This window comes from Corvus kubaryi, unplaced genomic scaffold (genome assembly GCF_017639235.1).
Source record: "Corvus kubaryi isolate FWS band 111438036 unplaced genomic scaffold, C.kubaryi_AGA036_p1.0 137, whole genome shotgun sequence".
Lineage (NCBI taxonomy): Eukaryota > Metazoa > Chordata > Aves > Passeriformes > Corvidae > Corvus > Corvus kubaryi.
Window position 1 is genome coordinate 30,385,330 of NW_024580671.1, and position 16,054 is coordinate 30,401,383.

Here is a 16,054-nt window from a genome sequence, read left to right on the forward strand (position 1 = left end):
TTGAGAATCTTCCCCGAAGCGCTTAGGACTCATATATAAGGCAAGTGGGAGAAAGCTTCTTTCCTTAAAGCGAGTGGGACAGCACTCGCTGAAGGCGTTTCTGTTCTGCAGGGAACGAGACAACCAGCGAACGAGCCTCGTTTGCCCTTTAAGGGACAGCGCTCGGGAAGCAGGAATGGCGCCCTTCCATCCCGACCAGCGGGCGCTGCCACAGCCAGGAACTCGCTCAGTCTTTCAGGGCAGACACAGCCTTTGCCATTCGTAAGGAGCCCCTCTTCCTGCTACCATATCTCCTCCCAGCTCCCGCTGTACCCGTACGCCGCCCTGCCTCCCTTGCCCGGCTTCAGCCCCTCCAGCGATACGGCTGACTGAGGGAGGGGAGGCGGCGGCTGGGGTTTCGTTCGACGCCCACCAGGGGCTGAGCGAGCCTCCTCCAGTGCGCAAACTCGGGGCACCAGATAAAAGCTGGGCTGGCAGCTCTTACTCTGCCTCCATGGAGCCGCCACATTCGGGTGATTGGAGAAGCAGTTAGCAGCAGCGTCATAGACTAGCGTCCCCCCACACCTTGGGCACAGAGAGTTTGGGGCTCTAAACAGCTGCTGCTGCGGCAGGAGGGAGCCGAGGTGAAGGGATCTGCTAGCTGGTTGGACGCAGAGGAGGCGGCTGTAATGGGGCATTAAGTCTGAGGGAGGAGGGGGGGTGATTAAACGTCTTGTGATCATGGCGGAGTCTATGGGTATTTTTTTCCTGTCTAACTCTTCTGTGCGTGTGTCTCTTGTTTCTTTCTCTTTCTCTCCTTAGGGCGCTTGGCTGGGGCTGCTCGCTCGGGTTCTGCCTGTTGTTGCGCGAAATGGCGGCTGGCGTCTTGGTGGGTTTGGTTGTCGGTTTTTTGTGTAGGGTTTTTTTTTTTTTTCCCCATTCCCCTCCCCGCACTTGTGCCTTGGCTGCGGCTCCGCAGCGAACCGCGGCGGAGGCCGAGTCAGGAGGGGGGCGGGAGCGGCGGCGCAGCCAATGGCCGGGCCGGCCGGGGTGGCCCGGCGCGCCCTGATTGGCTGGTGCTGACATCATCCTGCAGCAGGGGCAGCCGCAGCTGGGCAGGGTCGGGAGCTGCCGGGGGAGGCAAAGGGAGAAAACAGGCGCCATGATCCCAGCGTCAGGGAGGACTCCGCGGGCAGGGCGTCCCTGAAGAGCTGGCGAAAAGGAAAGCAGGACCAGGCCTGGGCTTTTCCTTCCCAAACAGTACCGGGGCTGTGCGGAGAGGAGTGGGGAACGAGCGAGAGGGGAGCAACTCGTGCCTGCCTTTGTAACTGCGTCAGTACAAGATGGCGCAGGGTGTCCCTGGAGAGGGAAGGGAGTTGCACGTCCGCCGGAGGTCATGTGACCGCGTTGCATTCCTGTGGGGTTTGGCTGCGGACCAAGCTGGCTTAGGCGGCGGCGGCGGCTGCCCGGGGGAGCCCGGGCTTCCCTCCCCCTCCTCCCGCACAACGTCGTCGGTCCCGCGCTGGTTCCCTTCCCCCATCAGACTTATATGCACGAGGGTGTAGCTGCTGCCGAGGAAGGTTCTCGCTTCTCTCCTTACTCTCCACCCACTTCCAGGGTGTAGCTGCTCATGGGGGAAGCTTTCCATTTCGCCCCCTCTCTGCGCAAGGCTTTACCCACCGCCAGGGAAAGTTCTCCCTGGGCGCCTGCTGGCTCCGCCCGAGTGTGGGAGCCGGGTGCGCTCACGGTAGTGCTGCCCGCTCGGTGCGAAGGCACTCTGCTCTAAGTTAAGTTCCCGGGGGTTATGAAGCGGTTCTTACCGGAACAGTCGTTTTAAGCGATGTCTAAATGACTTCATTAAAGCCGCTGAGGAAAACGCACAGGCTATGCGGAGTTGTTCTTCTGATGAGGAGGTCTTTGCTGTTCTAGTGTTGCTCTGCCGGGGGTACGGGATGGAGGGGCCAAGGGAAAATCTGCCCGGTGTTCATGACTTTATTCTGTTTGAACAGGAAAAACGGATCGCTGTTCTTTGTGTGTTGTTGATTCCTATTGCAGGAGTTGAGCAGCTTTCTGTGGAGTGATGGGTATATTCCTAAATCAGGCCGCATACGCCTGCGTCTTTAACATGGGAATTGGTGTGGATGCTTAGCGCAAATGAAAAATACAGTCTGCGAATATGATGAACGTTCCCCATGTTGTACTTTGAGGTCCATAGGAAAATGAACTTGTTACACAGGTCTGGATAGGCCTGGAAGGTTGGCAAATCTATTTTCTGGGTGTCTTATTTCAATATTCGATGGATGGGAAGCAAAAAAATGTATGTTTTCCAATCCTAACTCTTTTCTTAAAGGAGTGCAACTCCTCTTACTGTTTGGTTGAGGTTCTCGTGTTTTCAAAGCAGTTTAGTGCTGGTTCTCATGTCTTGTTCTTGTATGCCAGGGTGTAAATTTAGCCACTGCATCTAACCCTATGAACAAATTAACAGTTAAAATTGTTGATGGTTTAATATGCTGGTTTGTTCTATTTAGAAATGTTTTACTTTTTTTGTTCTTAGTCCGTCCCTAGGCAGATAGGATTTTTTTTTCTTTTTACCTCCACAGTAGTAACCGGATAGCCTGAATATTTCACAAATGTGCTGTTTGAGAACTACGGGAATTAAAGTAACTGACTGTATGACTAATATACAAGATTCCTGTATAATAGATGCTCTTTATTATGCGTTACATAAGTAATATGGTGAGGTGGAGTTCAGTTACATAAGAACTGACTGTGGACTTGGGAGCTACTGTAAGTAGTTCATACTGGTCGCATATATAGCCTGCAGAGCATCCCTATATTGTGGGAGGAGGGGTAGAAAAACAGGATTAGAAGCATCTAACAGCACTACATTTTTCCTTTGTAGGTTTATAGAGGATACCAGTTAAGCATGACACAGTGTGAAGCTTTCAAAAGCCTGTAGTGTCATTTGAGCTTAGGTTTTAGGATGTAAGCTCTGGTTTCTGAAAGAGCAATCCCCCCTTTTTTGTGTCAGAAGGTGGCTGTCAGCATTGTGCCAGCTGACTTCTGTGCAGACTATAAAGCGCAAGATTCTTGAGTCCTAGAGATTGTGAGGCTGTGGTGGTTTTGTTCTTTTTTTTTTTTTTTTTTTTTTTTTTTAATAAAAAGCTTATTGGAAATGGTGTTAGGAGGAGGCAGTTGGTTTGTTGATCAAACATTAAAATGACTGGATTACTGATCCTTCTTGTGTAGGCATTGTATGACACAAGGTAAATACTCCCTTTGTAATGGAAGCTTCCAGGGATGCTTTCAGTGTACAGTGATTCTTTTAATACAGCACAGATTTATGTGGGACTTGACATTGTGACTACTTTGTTGCAGATGTGTTTAAGGAAGAACATTAATTTGAACTAAAGATGAGGGGGAATAAACCTTTTTGTTGCTACTTGCATTTAGGCATGTGTTCTATAATTATGAAACAGAGTAATTGCCTGCCTCACTGTAAAATAATTGTTTGAATGCTTATGTTAGAGAATGGTTTATATAGAAAATCAGCTAGAATTTTAATTCTTAAACCAGCCTTTTAGGTAACTCACTTTGATACAGATTTTGCTTGAAAACCAATAAATGAATTATTTTAAAAGTTACCTGTGTAACTCACAGCTTATTGCAGCAGTACTTGAACGGAGGTGTGGCTGTGCTTATATGAAGCTATAGGCAAATTTTAATGAGCTGGTAGTAACTTCTTGTTTCAAGGTTGTTTTTATTAGCAGTTCTCAGGGAAGCAGTATTAGTTATCTTCAAAGAAGCAGTAGTTCCAGCAGTGTTGCAGTGCAGTCTCAAAACAATGTCTTATGGATTCTGAATTACTTGTGCTGCAGGAGATGAGTAAAAGCAAAATGTGCATATTTCTTTGAGACAGGGGATTTGCCCAACAGCCAGTCTGATGCAAGCTGTGTTTTAATCTCGAAGGAAAGAAAAGATCTGTAGGAGAGGGAGACTGGGTAAAAAGTGGTGTGTAGTTTACATTTATGGTAGCTTACCAGGGAAACTAACAATTTCTATTGAACTACAATTTGTTCTTTAATGAGGATACTTCAATGGGCTGGATGTTCTCCAACAGTTAGACTTGTGGTTCTAACTTGCCATGGTAGCCTGTCTGTGCACGTATGTGTGGTCTGAGCCCTTGCTAAGACCTGTTATTTAAACACCGTTGTTTACCTTTGGCCCTGCAAAGGGACTGACAGGAGTTCAAGGGTATTTAGGGGAGAAAGGAGAGAGATGCTAACAGTGTAATAGATCCAACTATGCATTAATGTCATAGTTGAGACAGTTGAAGTGCTCATGCTGAAAGATGATCCTGCACCTTTTTTCAGTTGTTCATTCTTCATGGGGGAAGTAGTAGTGAAGAATGGATCAAACATAAGCCTAATGGTAATGGATGGTTCTCTAATGTGAATCTTCATTGTGTGGCTTGACAAACGGTCCTGTTTGTATGGAAGTAGACAGAAGCAGCTGCTGGGAAAATGGAGATGTGCAGGTTTTAATTGTTAGTGAAGTTAGGTGTGCTTTTTGTCAGGAAAGCTGTAGTTATTAGGGAGTTTTGAGGGGCATGTCTTAAAGGCTTTTGGCTAATGTAGCCAGAATCACTGAGTCAGGCACTCTCAAAAAATAATTCTGAACCTTGACTATATAAGTCATTGCTAGATTGGCCTCCAGTTGTGGGTGGCCAAAGCACTTCAGATTCACTGAAATTGTAGCCTGTAAAATTAAGTGAAATGTTATTCTCAACTACAGGCTAGTTAGGTGTTCACAGGATTTTAGATTTAAGCATATTTTTTTTGGTACAGGGTAAAACTTGAAATAAGCTTGCTTCTTCCAGAAGTGGCTGATAATCTAATAGCTGGGGTATTCAGTGAAGAATTATTCCTACAGGATGAGTTCTTAGCTAATAGCAAAAAGTGATACCTGTGGGTCTCAGTAGTCACTAGTCAAATGAATTTGCATTATTTGCGAGGTAAAGGAGTTCTAGTGACTGACAACTGATCAGTTTATCGACCTGGATGTGGAAGGACTGTTGAATGCTCAAACAGCAGCAGGACAGGAATTTCCTTTGCACACTGCTTCAGGCTTTGTGTTATAATGAGCCTTTCTGAAAAAGTTGAGATTAGTAAGGTTTTGCTTTAGGAGGAAAATAGGTTATTGGCTAGTTCTACAATTCTTAACAGTTGAGTTCCTCACTTAAAGAAGCAACTTTAAAGCTGTTGTGTGGCCTCCTAATCCTGGGATTAGTGGGAATTAGCACCAGGTTCACTGCTATCACCTTTGGATAGTGAAGTGGGGCAGTGGTTTTTCTCCTTCCAGCATGACCTTGTTACTTGAAGTAGAGTCTGATGAGCTCCTAGTTGCTTTGGAGAGCAGTATTAAGGTCCATGTAGCTACTTTCATGAGTGAGGTAGTGCTCAGACATGACTATAATGCAGCACTATCCCTGAAGCACTGTCAATAGCAGTTCTTTGATGAAGATGAAAATAACCAGTGATTGAATGGTTCCCGAGTAGTATATGTACAACGGTACTTTTTGAGGATCTTTAGGAAGAAAATGGGGGGAAATACTGCCAGTTTGGAGACTTGGACTGTGCCAGAGTTGGGAAATTACTGAACTGGAGACTTTTAACATCCCAAAAGTACTGCTGAAGGTGGTCCTGTCACAGAAAGCAAGAGTTTGTGTTTCTTGTAAGCTCAGAAACCAAGGAAATCTTAGCTGCTGTGTTTTTGTGCTTATTACATGTTGGACAAAAGAAACCCTACTGAAACTTCTTACTGTGACTGCTCCATCTGTGAGCTTGTTAATGTGGCATGGTCATGCAGTAGATGTTACTCAGAAGTAGAAATGCAGCAGTATATCATGTCTCTTCAAAGGTTTAGCTTGTGAGGACTGCTGTAGTCCTACTCAGTGTGGTCTGTTAAGACTCAAACCAGAAATAGTCAACAGGCTGAGAGAGCTGGAGTTTTTCAACACAGAAGAAAGAAGGCTCTTGGGGAGACCTCACTGCAGCCTTCCTGTATTTAAAGGTGGCTTATGAAGAATACAGAGTGACTTTTTACGTGGGCAGACAGTGATAGGAAATGGGTTTAAACTAAGATGAGAGATCTGGATTGGATGTTAGGAAGGGATGCTTAGAGGATAGTGAGGCACTGGAACAGGTTGTCTAGAGAAGTTGTGGATGTCCCATTCCTGAAAGTGCTCAGAGGGAGATTGGATGGGGCCCTGAACAACCTGGTCTGGTGGAGCTGTCCATGCCCATGGTAGGGGCTGGGAACTAAATGATCTTGAAAGTCCTTTCCAACCCAAACCATTCTGTGATGTCTGACAGCAGAAGGGTGTGCTAAGAATGGGTACCTGTTTGACATAGAGTACCACTGGTTATAATAATGGATTTGTTTCTAGCAAGCTTCAGTAGATTGGTAACCCATGAAGCTTTCTTAGGTGGAGTTCAATTCTTAGTATTCTATTGACAGAAGTTAGTATCTTTCTGTCTAGTTGGCTGTTGTATATGGATGTTTGATAGCCGTTCGATCCAGTGCTAGTACAGCTGCTATAGATCAACCGAAAACAAGTCCAGAACTAGCTTGTGAGGCAGATATGACGTGTTAGAACTAGTGTGGAGGGCACAAGAGCTTAAGCTGAAGAGGTAGCTGGGAAACAAGCATTAGCATCCAATTCTTGTGCCAAACTCCCTCCTTCCCTGTTCCTGCCTTTACTTAGCAGGTTAGCGGACTGCCATGTGATTCCCCAAATTTTAGTGAAGTAAGGTAAAAAGAATTGGAGGTGCAGAGCTGTGCCACTTCTAGTGCAGACAAAGCAATCCCTCAAAAAGACTGAGACTATAGCTGGTCATGATATTGAGATAGTTATTTAATCTCTAGCCTAAGAGGTGTTTTACCAGCTTTATTCCCCAGTACGTGCTAAATGATGGTTGTGCTGCTTCATTTTGGTCCACAGTGTTTGTGGTCCAATTTGTCACACTGATGATAGATTGTGCAGTGTGGTCTTATCTGTTGAGCCGGGGTAAGCTGTCTCAAATTCCATCCAGAAGAACTGTGGGCCTTCTAATTAGAGAATTATTAAATATTACAAAATGTCTTTGTCACAAATATCCTGATTTAGAGGGCTACTCTTCATAAAATGAAACTATTGCTTTTATCAGAGTGGTACTGCTTCAAATTCATCTCCAAAGCTGTGCTCCATTACCCCAGCATACAAATGTTGGAACAAGCTCATAAGCTTGTAAAGGCATGCTGGGCAGTTGTCAGATCCTATTTTTAAACTGTTTCTGAGAAACACTTCTGCTTCCCTATCTCTGCACAGTCATAGGAAAGGCTATACTTCATGCAGGAGCCACAATGTCTGGGCTCAGCTAACAGTAATTTTTGAACTTGAGTGTCTCCTCTTCAGAGATAGTAAAATTGAGCTGCACTGACTTCTGTTGGGCAGGGGAGATGACAGATCACTAGGAAACAGTGGTAGTGGACTATAGAGTCTTTGACTCTGGGTACCAACAATAAAAGATAACAGGTCTCGTCACTCCTGTGACCAGTGACAGGGCTTGAGGAAATGGTACGAAGCTGAGTCAGGGTAAGTGTAGGTTGGATATCAGGAAAAGTTTTTCAGCCAGAGAGTGGTTGAGCATTGGAATGGGCTCCCCCAGGGAAGTGGTCACAGCAGCAGCCTGTTTAAGTTCGAGAAGCATTCAGGCAATATTCTCACGCAGATGGTGTGGTTCTTGGGGTGTCCTGCATGTGGCCAGGAGTTGGACTCCATGATCCTAATGGATGCTTCCCAGTTTGGTATGGTCTTATGATTCTAGGTCTGTGGTGACAGTCTAGCCAAACTTTAATAGGAGTCCTGATGCGTAGTGCCAGAGCACCTGCTTTGCTATGTTCGGGAGAGTACAAGAAGAGTTGAGAGCTTTAAGTACCTTAAATGGTCTCTCTCCTGGTGAATCTGGAACATAGCAGGTTTGCTTAATCTGCTACTGATTTGCAGTAACCCACTTAACTATAACTGTGTGGCACTACTGTATGCCAGCTTTAAATTTTCACTAACACTGGAAAATTGCATAAAAATGCAACTGGGTTCTGCAGGGAAGTAGAACTAGTATTTTAAGGCTTTTTGTCCCTGTGTTTAACATTGCCTACTTTAGTCTAGGCCTGAAGTACAGACACTACATATGGGTGCTTACATATTCCTGTGCTGGAGAGGGAATTCCAAAATTGAAGGACTACTTCAGAGAATGTGTTACGTAGTTTGGGTCAAAAAATAAAGAATACCAATGAAGCATTTAGACTTTATTTTGTTTGTCTCTTAAATTTGGCAGGCAGGGATATTTCAAACTGGGGAAACTGCTATGAACAGGAAGAAAAAAGTCATGCTGCTATAAAATGAATTATGCAGTGCAAAGTCAACATACTGAGTTCTATGTATCTTAGAACTCTTTCAGGGCACTCCTGGGACCCTGCAATTGCTAATGTAGACCTAAATGATGGGAGGGAATCATAATTTCAAAGCATTATTAGGACTGTAGCCTGAAGGCTGTAGCTAAGCCTGCTCTACTTCTAGGAGTTGACAGTGCAGGGTCTTCTCTTTTTCTAGAACAGGCAAGCTCTTCCTCCACGCTTCCTGTAGGTTGTGTGCTACAAATATTGGTGGCCTTGTAAGTGCAGCTGTTAGTTTGTCTTGTCCTCTGTTTCAGTGGTATGACTACTTAATAATCCTGTTACCCTTTAAGTAACTTGAAGTAGTTAACAGAAATCAAGGAGAAGAGCAACTACCTAAATTTTGCCTTGTAGGCCAAGTGTTCCTGCTTACAGGAAGAAGAGGAACTTAACATCGGACCTATTTTAACTTCATCCTACAGGTAGCAAAGCAGGGTGATCTTTTTGAAGGGTATGATACCTTTTGTCTGTTTGCTTAAACATGCCCTTTAGTTTCAGTGATGTAATGACACTGAAATGGGCTATAGAACTGTTTCCTCATTTAAAACAAACCCCATAAATGCCACATACTTTTGTAACCTAACAAGAATATACTCATATACTTTCTGTTCAGTGTAATGGCTGTGCCTTACGTTTCAAATTTCTCCTATGAATGATCCTCACAGCCTTCCAATGTATTTTGTAGATAGCATATCACAAGTAAGAGGGCTTGAGCTGTCTACAAATGCTCGTCTATATAGAGGTGACTTGCTGAAAGGTACTTCTGTGTGTCTGTAGATGCTGCATTAAGCTTAGGTTTTTTTTTTTCCTGGAGCCCACCTATGTATTGAACAAAGTGTCTTGCTCTGTGTGCTTCTTTTTTGCTTGAATGGCATTGAGCCAGATTTATGTATTGATTGCACTTAGTAAAAGTAAATTCTACATTCTGTTCTGGATGTGTGTATTAATATGTGTAGAACATCTGTTGCATCTTTCTAGAAATAGCATGTTGCAGTCTTGGATCACATTTCACATCTGAAGCCTTTAAGGGATATCTGAAGTAACAGTTTACGTAGTGGGTTTTTCTTACATGATGCAAGAGTGAGTACTGTTTTAGAGCTGGTATTACTCTTCTGCATCATCAATCCCTACTATAGAAATAGATCAGCAAAGAGGAAAAAAAACCCACTGAACTGGGTGTCCAAAAAAGCAGGTCCTGTAGACGTTGTTTTTCTTTGTGTGTTTTTAAGATTCTTGGTTGAATCTGAATTTTGGATGTGCCCAGCTGGCACTGGAGTGAAGGAGAGGGTTTATTACTACTAAGAAACGCTTTTACTGTAGTTGATAAGCTGAGATCTTGCTCTGTTTGTCATATTGTAAATAAAGATGAGATGTTTCATTAAGGTCATTTGCTTTTCTTTTACATGAGTCTAATGTAGGTATTTATTTTAATATGTATTCTTGGGTCTCATTAAGCAGTAGCATGTCTTACATATGATATCTTTTTGAAACTCCCTTAGTTTTGATTTTCAGTTGGAAGTGTTTGAATGGAGACTCCTGGACCTTCTGGCTGTTCCAAGGAAAAATAAGAATTGGATATATTCTTCTGTAAACAGTGAGTATATACCCAAGGTCCATTTAGCCTGTTTAGCTGTTCTTCAGCCTATGGAAGCCTAAACAGTGAAAGCACAGAATACCAGTATATGTGAATGACTGTGCTTGTGATTACAGATGGCCAAAGGGAGGATGATGGAGGCCTCTACTGGTAACTGCAGCACTTTAGAGGGGTGGGTAAAAAGGGTGTATTCCTGATGTTAATCAGAGAACAGTTGCTGGAAAAGTATTTTTATCAGTATTTGTAGCTTTTCTAAGCTGCTGTTCACTTAGTATTTAAAAAAAGGGAACTGAAGAAAGCTTGAATTTGAATACATCATCAGTAGAGGGCTTGCCCCTAACTGCAGCAACAGGATGGACTGTAAGACGGAAACCTCACTGAAATCTGTCTGTCTTGGCTGAAAAATAAGCAGGCCTAAACCTGTAGTTCTTGAACAGTGTACAACTTTTAAGTAGCTCAAGGCTATGTATGTCTGTAATCTACTGATCATAGAAATTATGAAAACAGATGCATTATACGCAACTATAGAATTCTGAAAGACCAGTTTAGAGGGGATCTGCATGTGAGTAACATCCCTATTTCAAACAGTTACGCTACATCCTACATCACATTATTCCTAGCTGTTGTGCAACAGGAAAGCTGAGCTTTTTTCCATTCATCCTCTAGACCTCGTGGAGGGAAACACTGATTGGACTTGTACTTAACTATAACTTCCTTCCCTTTGGGAACTCACGTCTGAACTACTACGGATTTCTGGCCACGTGGTATACTTTGGTTTCCTGCCCATATGTGAAATTTGAGTAAGCTTTGGAGCCTCAGGATGGAGAGGGTGACTGGGAGACTTCTTTCTGTGGAAGTAGAAAGTCATTCCATGATTATCTCCTTCCCCAGTTTTCTGCATGTGTACAACTAGGCATACTCTCTGTCATGGTCAGCTGGTAGTATGTATGAGCTAACAATACAGCATGTAAGATTTATTTAAGCTTTCTTATTTTCAAACTTAAGGACTCCTTCAAAACTTAAGATAGTTTTGTTGTATCTGAATGAAATTGTTATTTCTAAATGTCAAAAGAAAATGCTGGGCTGAAGGCTAGCACAAAGAATGGCAATTTTATGCCTAAATTTTCACCTGCCAAACAGACTTGCCAAAATCAGCTTGTAGGTTTTCCATTCAGTGAACAGTTTGTGAGAAGTACGTAAAAAAAATCATGGAAACTGGCTGAAGAATGAGAGATTGCAGTACAGAAAGGAAGGTGCTTATCCTTACCTAGATATGTGTTTTACTTTAAATCCTGTTTTGGAACTGGATGTTCATGCCCTATCTTTTGTAGCTTTTTGAAAGGGAGGAAGTTCAAACAACCAAATCAGTAGCCTTTTTAAATGCAGGAGAACTGGAGTAAGGAAGCCTTTGAGCATGCATGCCTCCAAAATCCTGCAAATGTTCTTTCACTTAAATTTGTCTGAATAGCATAATCAGTCTTGTGTTTTACAGTGCTCAGTTACTAGGAATTTAATTTCCATGTTTATACATAATGTTTTCTACCTATTCTGTAATGTATGCATTTTTTCTAGCAATTTTCGCATGCTGTTTAACTTCATTTTTTTTCCCGCAACATTGTACCCAACTTTATGATTGAGGTGTTTGTTTCCTTTGTTTTCTAATGTGAAAGAGAAACTGCTAAACCTGCAGATTTTAGTGCTCAAGTTCACAAATCAAAATAGGCTTGTAGCTTGTAGTTACAGCTTAACTGACTGGCAGGAAAAAAAGCTATAGTTTAAGAAGACAGCTGGCAACAGGATTATGTCTACCCTTAGAAAAGTAAACTTTCCTGCCACAATCTCCAGATCTGTTTGGATAATGATGAAAAGATACTGGGCAAAAAAGGAGTTCTGTGACTGTTTGCCCAGAGTATAAATATTTCAGGCTTTATTGAGTACTTCTGTGGTTTAAAAGTTGCAGAAAGCTGTCTTAGTTATTTTTAGGTTGGGGGAGCAGGAAGAGTGCTTGTTTCCTGTCTTCCCCTCCCCCAGGAACCTTGGGTACCTTAATGAGGAGAAGAAAAATAGCAGCTCCTGAGTTGGTTTACCAGTTCCAATTGAACAAGGTCAGTACATTTCCTGACCGGCTTTGTGGAGGGGGTGGTACAGCCACACAGTGCTACATTGTAGCACTTCGACAGTATTCTCCCTTTTGAACCAACACAAGGGCATCGAGAGTTGTAACTGAAACATGTCTGCACTTGATAGTAGCATATGAATAGTCTCCAAAGCAACGACTACTAAAGCTTATGACTAGAATTAGTCTTCCAGGTGCTGTTATGGGAACTTTGATGCTATGCACAGGCATGACTAACATGAGAAATCAGTGAAACCGAATACTCCAGTTCCCCTTAGTTATAATAACCTTAATATATTTAGGTAATAACCATTAATGTCTTCGCATTAGCTGTTGCTTCTCTTGTGCATAGCTGTGAGTTCATCCTACTTGGAGGTGTTGGTACATACCCATGCTATAAAACAAAGGAATGTGGTAACTTGATAATAGTACTTGCCCAGTTCAAGCAATACGAGACTGCTTCACTTGGCAGTTCAGGGTTTTTTGTTACCTTGATCCATAGAAGCATAAAGAAAGCCACAGCAGTGTTTTGGATTTTTTTCCTAAGGGAGAGAGGCAAAAAATGCATATGGTCCTGGTTACTGGAAAAACTGTGTAAGACAATATAATTGCTTCTTTTCCTCTTGCATGAGTATTGGCAGCAGTACACAGGTGTTAACTTTGGGAGGAAAAGTGTCTGGGCCTATTGTATGAATCTCAGTATGTTTGGCATCGGTATGCGCATACACTTCATAAAAGCGATCAGTCTTCCTGACAAAAGCCAGTCTGCAGCAATCCACCTAGAAGTACAGAGCTTCTTGGCACTGTGAAGCATGTGCAGAACAGGCTTAGAATCACTCAGGCAAGAAGCAGATAAATACTGGTTTTGGCATGCAGAAGTGTCCCTGTGTGTGGAGCCAGGATAGAAACAGCAGGCTTGTCCTAGCATGCTCCTCCAGCAGCTACACAGAAATGTCACTACTATGTAGGGCTGCACTTTTTCTTCAGTCTCCTGTGTATTTTCCACTATGTGTTTTCTACTCATTTAGTGACAGTGGTGATGCTCTCTTTGGGGATATTGGTTTGCAGTTAGGTCTAGAGTTTTGTTTCATTTAAAGTTAGGAATTTAGAAAACTGAACAGATCGTGCTGCTTACTTTGATTTTTCCTGCTGAATTTTATGCTGGTATTAGCTGCTTTGGGAAACAAACTGTATATGAGAGGATACTAACTGAGAATACAATTTTCAATATCTTGAATTCTGGAGAAAATGGAGTGTCTGTTTACAGAGACTTGTAGCCTCTCTCATCACTAATTAGGCACAGGCAGTCAAATCTTAATCTCTTGATGTCTGAATTATACTAATTCAGTTAAAAAGACATAGCAGTATGTTTACTTGACTAGTGAGAAAGTTAAGCAATTCCAGTTGGCTTCGATTATATTTTTAAATTGCAGATGAAAAATAAAGAGTTTTGCTGCTAGTTAAACTTTTGTCGATAATTCTATGGACTTGTGTAGTTTGCTCTGTGGTTCAATCCAGGGGATTCCCATTTTCTAACAGTTTTATTTAATACAAAATGAATAATAAACTAAAAACTGTGTGAACATGTAGCTAGTTGAATATTGGTAGGAGTATCCCTATCAAAAGATGAAAAGGAGCCTTTGTTATTAAACAGTATATAAATATAAGCTGAAGTGGTGAATCACAAGAAGGATGGGCTTAAGTCAACATGCACTGCTTTCAGACAATAGGGTCTGCACACTGCAGGCAAGTCCTTTGTGGGTATTGAAGGGTCTGAATGTAAGCAGGGATGGTGCCTTCTCCTGTTCTTGATGAAGTTGTAGGTAATAGAATTGGGGCTGCAAGGTGAATCATGCTCCAGTTCTTGGTTTGATGCTTTAGAATAAAGCCTTTTGCTGCTTATTTGAGAACTCACCAAAAAAGTTGGCCAAGCTGTGAACCTCTCATGGGAAAAGAGTGTATCCATGTGGTGGAGGGGGATTGTGGGTTGGTGTGGTTAAAGAAGTTTGTGTTTCAAAATGAGCCTTTCACAATTCCTGATTCTGGACAGTTTATATATTCTTCACATGTGTGAAATAGATGTGACTTGGCTAGGTATAACGTAGCCTGTTTGCATGTATCCTTTGGAGGCTGAGAATAACATTATCTAGATACAGAAGACCTGGGATAAGTTTCTCATGTAATGGTCACCCTGAGGTGCTCTAATCTGTGTATGAGCATGTATTACTGGTAGTTATTATAACTGCACCAATGTCTGAGCAGAAAGGAAAGAAGAAAGCATGTGGTTATAGCTTTCTGGTGGTGTTGGAGTATTAATAATAGGATGCAAGCGGTAGATTGATATATAATATACATGGTAAGGCTAAAGGGGGTCCATTAAGATGAAATTTAAGGACTTCCAGGTAGGAAGACAGCACTGAAAGCTAGAGGAAAGGGGCTGGGGAAATTGATGAAGTGAGCTGATACCAAGGAGAAAAGTGTGGTGAGCTAATCCCGGAGTAAGAGAAGCGCCTATGGTGAAGGCAGCCATCTTTAGAAACAGTGAAAGGACAGGAAGCTTTACATGAGAACCTGCTGAAAGTTAATGTCTGTTAGCTAATGACACCTATCATCAAGGAGTCAGTGCAGAAGTCTGGAGTCATGGCATGGCCAAAACCAGCACTGAGACAGCTGGTGGGGTTGTTAGCTTGGCCTGTGGGCTGGAGGAGGAGTTACGGAGGTGTTGTAGGTGGTTGGACAAAAGACTGTAACTACTTGGAGGTTACTGGTGGTAACCCAGCTAAGTAAAAAGTGATTAGCAGTAGGGCCATGTTCATCAAGGTTACTGGAGTTCAACTCAACGTTTAAACACTGACAGCTTCTTAATGTGCCTGAACTAGGAAGTGTTAATTTGGGGTCAGTTGTGGATGCCAGAGGCAATCACAGCTTGAGATGTTCTCTTTAGTTGCTCTTTACCAGTCCTGTGGGCTGTTGTTCTGATACTACAGTGTAGTGCTCCATCACCTCAGTTGTTGATCATTTGTGGGACCATGCTGTGAACAAAGGACTGATGTATTTAATAAGGAGATCACTTCCTCCTAACCTTGTATTCAAATTTTGAGTTGGGGCTGGCTGTGAACCCAAGATTAGTCAAAATAGATTTTGTATGATGTAAAACAGGATCCCTCCAGGACCATGCTACTGCAGAAACACCCTTCTCCTTTTTTTCACTGCGTAAACTGTGTGAGTGGCTTTCCAAAGCACATCAGAGCCTCATGTCAGGGGCACAGTTAACTAGAAACTATTGGGTTGAGGAAAAGGCAGAGATGGGGCAAAGTTTTGTTAAATATTACCACGAGATGCTCTTTAGCTGTAGTCTCATTATTTTGTCACAATTTAACAAAACTCTTCCTGCAGGAAATGAAGCAGCAATCTTTTACTGATGACAAGAAATAAATTAGGCAACAGTATACAGCCTATAATCACAAGCCATATAAAACGGATGTCAGTGGCCCAGGCAGTCTGTTCTGACTTTACTCAACTTTCCCCTGCTTGTTTTCATAATGTTGCAAAACAACAGAGATTAGTAGAACTGGATTTTCTGCAAGTGTGTGTCTTTGGAGCATCAAACACTTCTCATTTTCCTTTCATGGCTAAAACAATGCAATAAAACAGGTTTAATGACAGAGCAAGTCCTGCTTTTTCATAGACCTTTTTCTCCTATCCTCCCCTAGCCTTTCCGTGGTAACTCCGGTGCCTCATGAGTTACTAGGAATGCTGGCAGAGCCTAATGTTTACAATGCAGTCTGTTTTTTGAATACAGGCTTCAGTCTTCTCTAGCAAATTGAAACCAGATGGGAATAGCAGGGAACAGAATGGAATTTGATTCT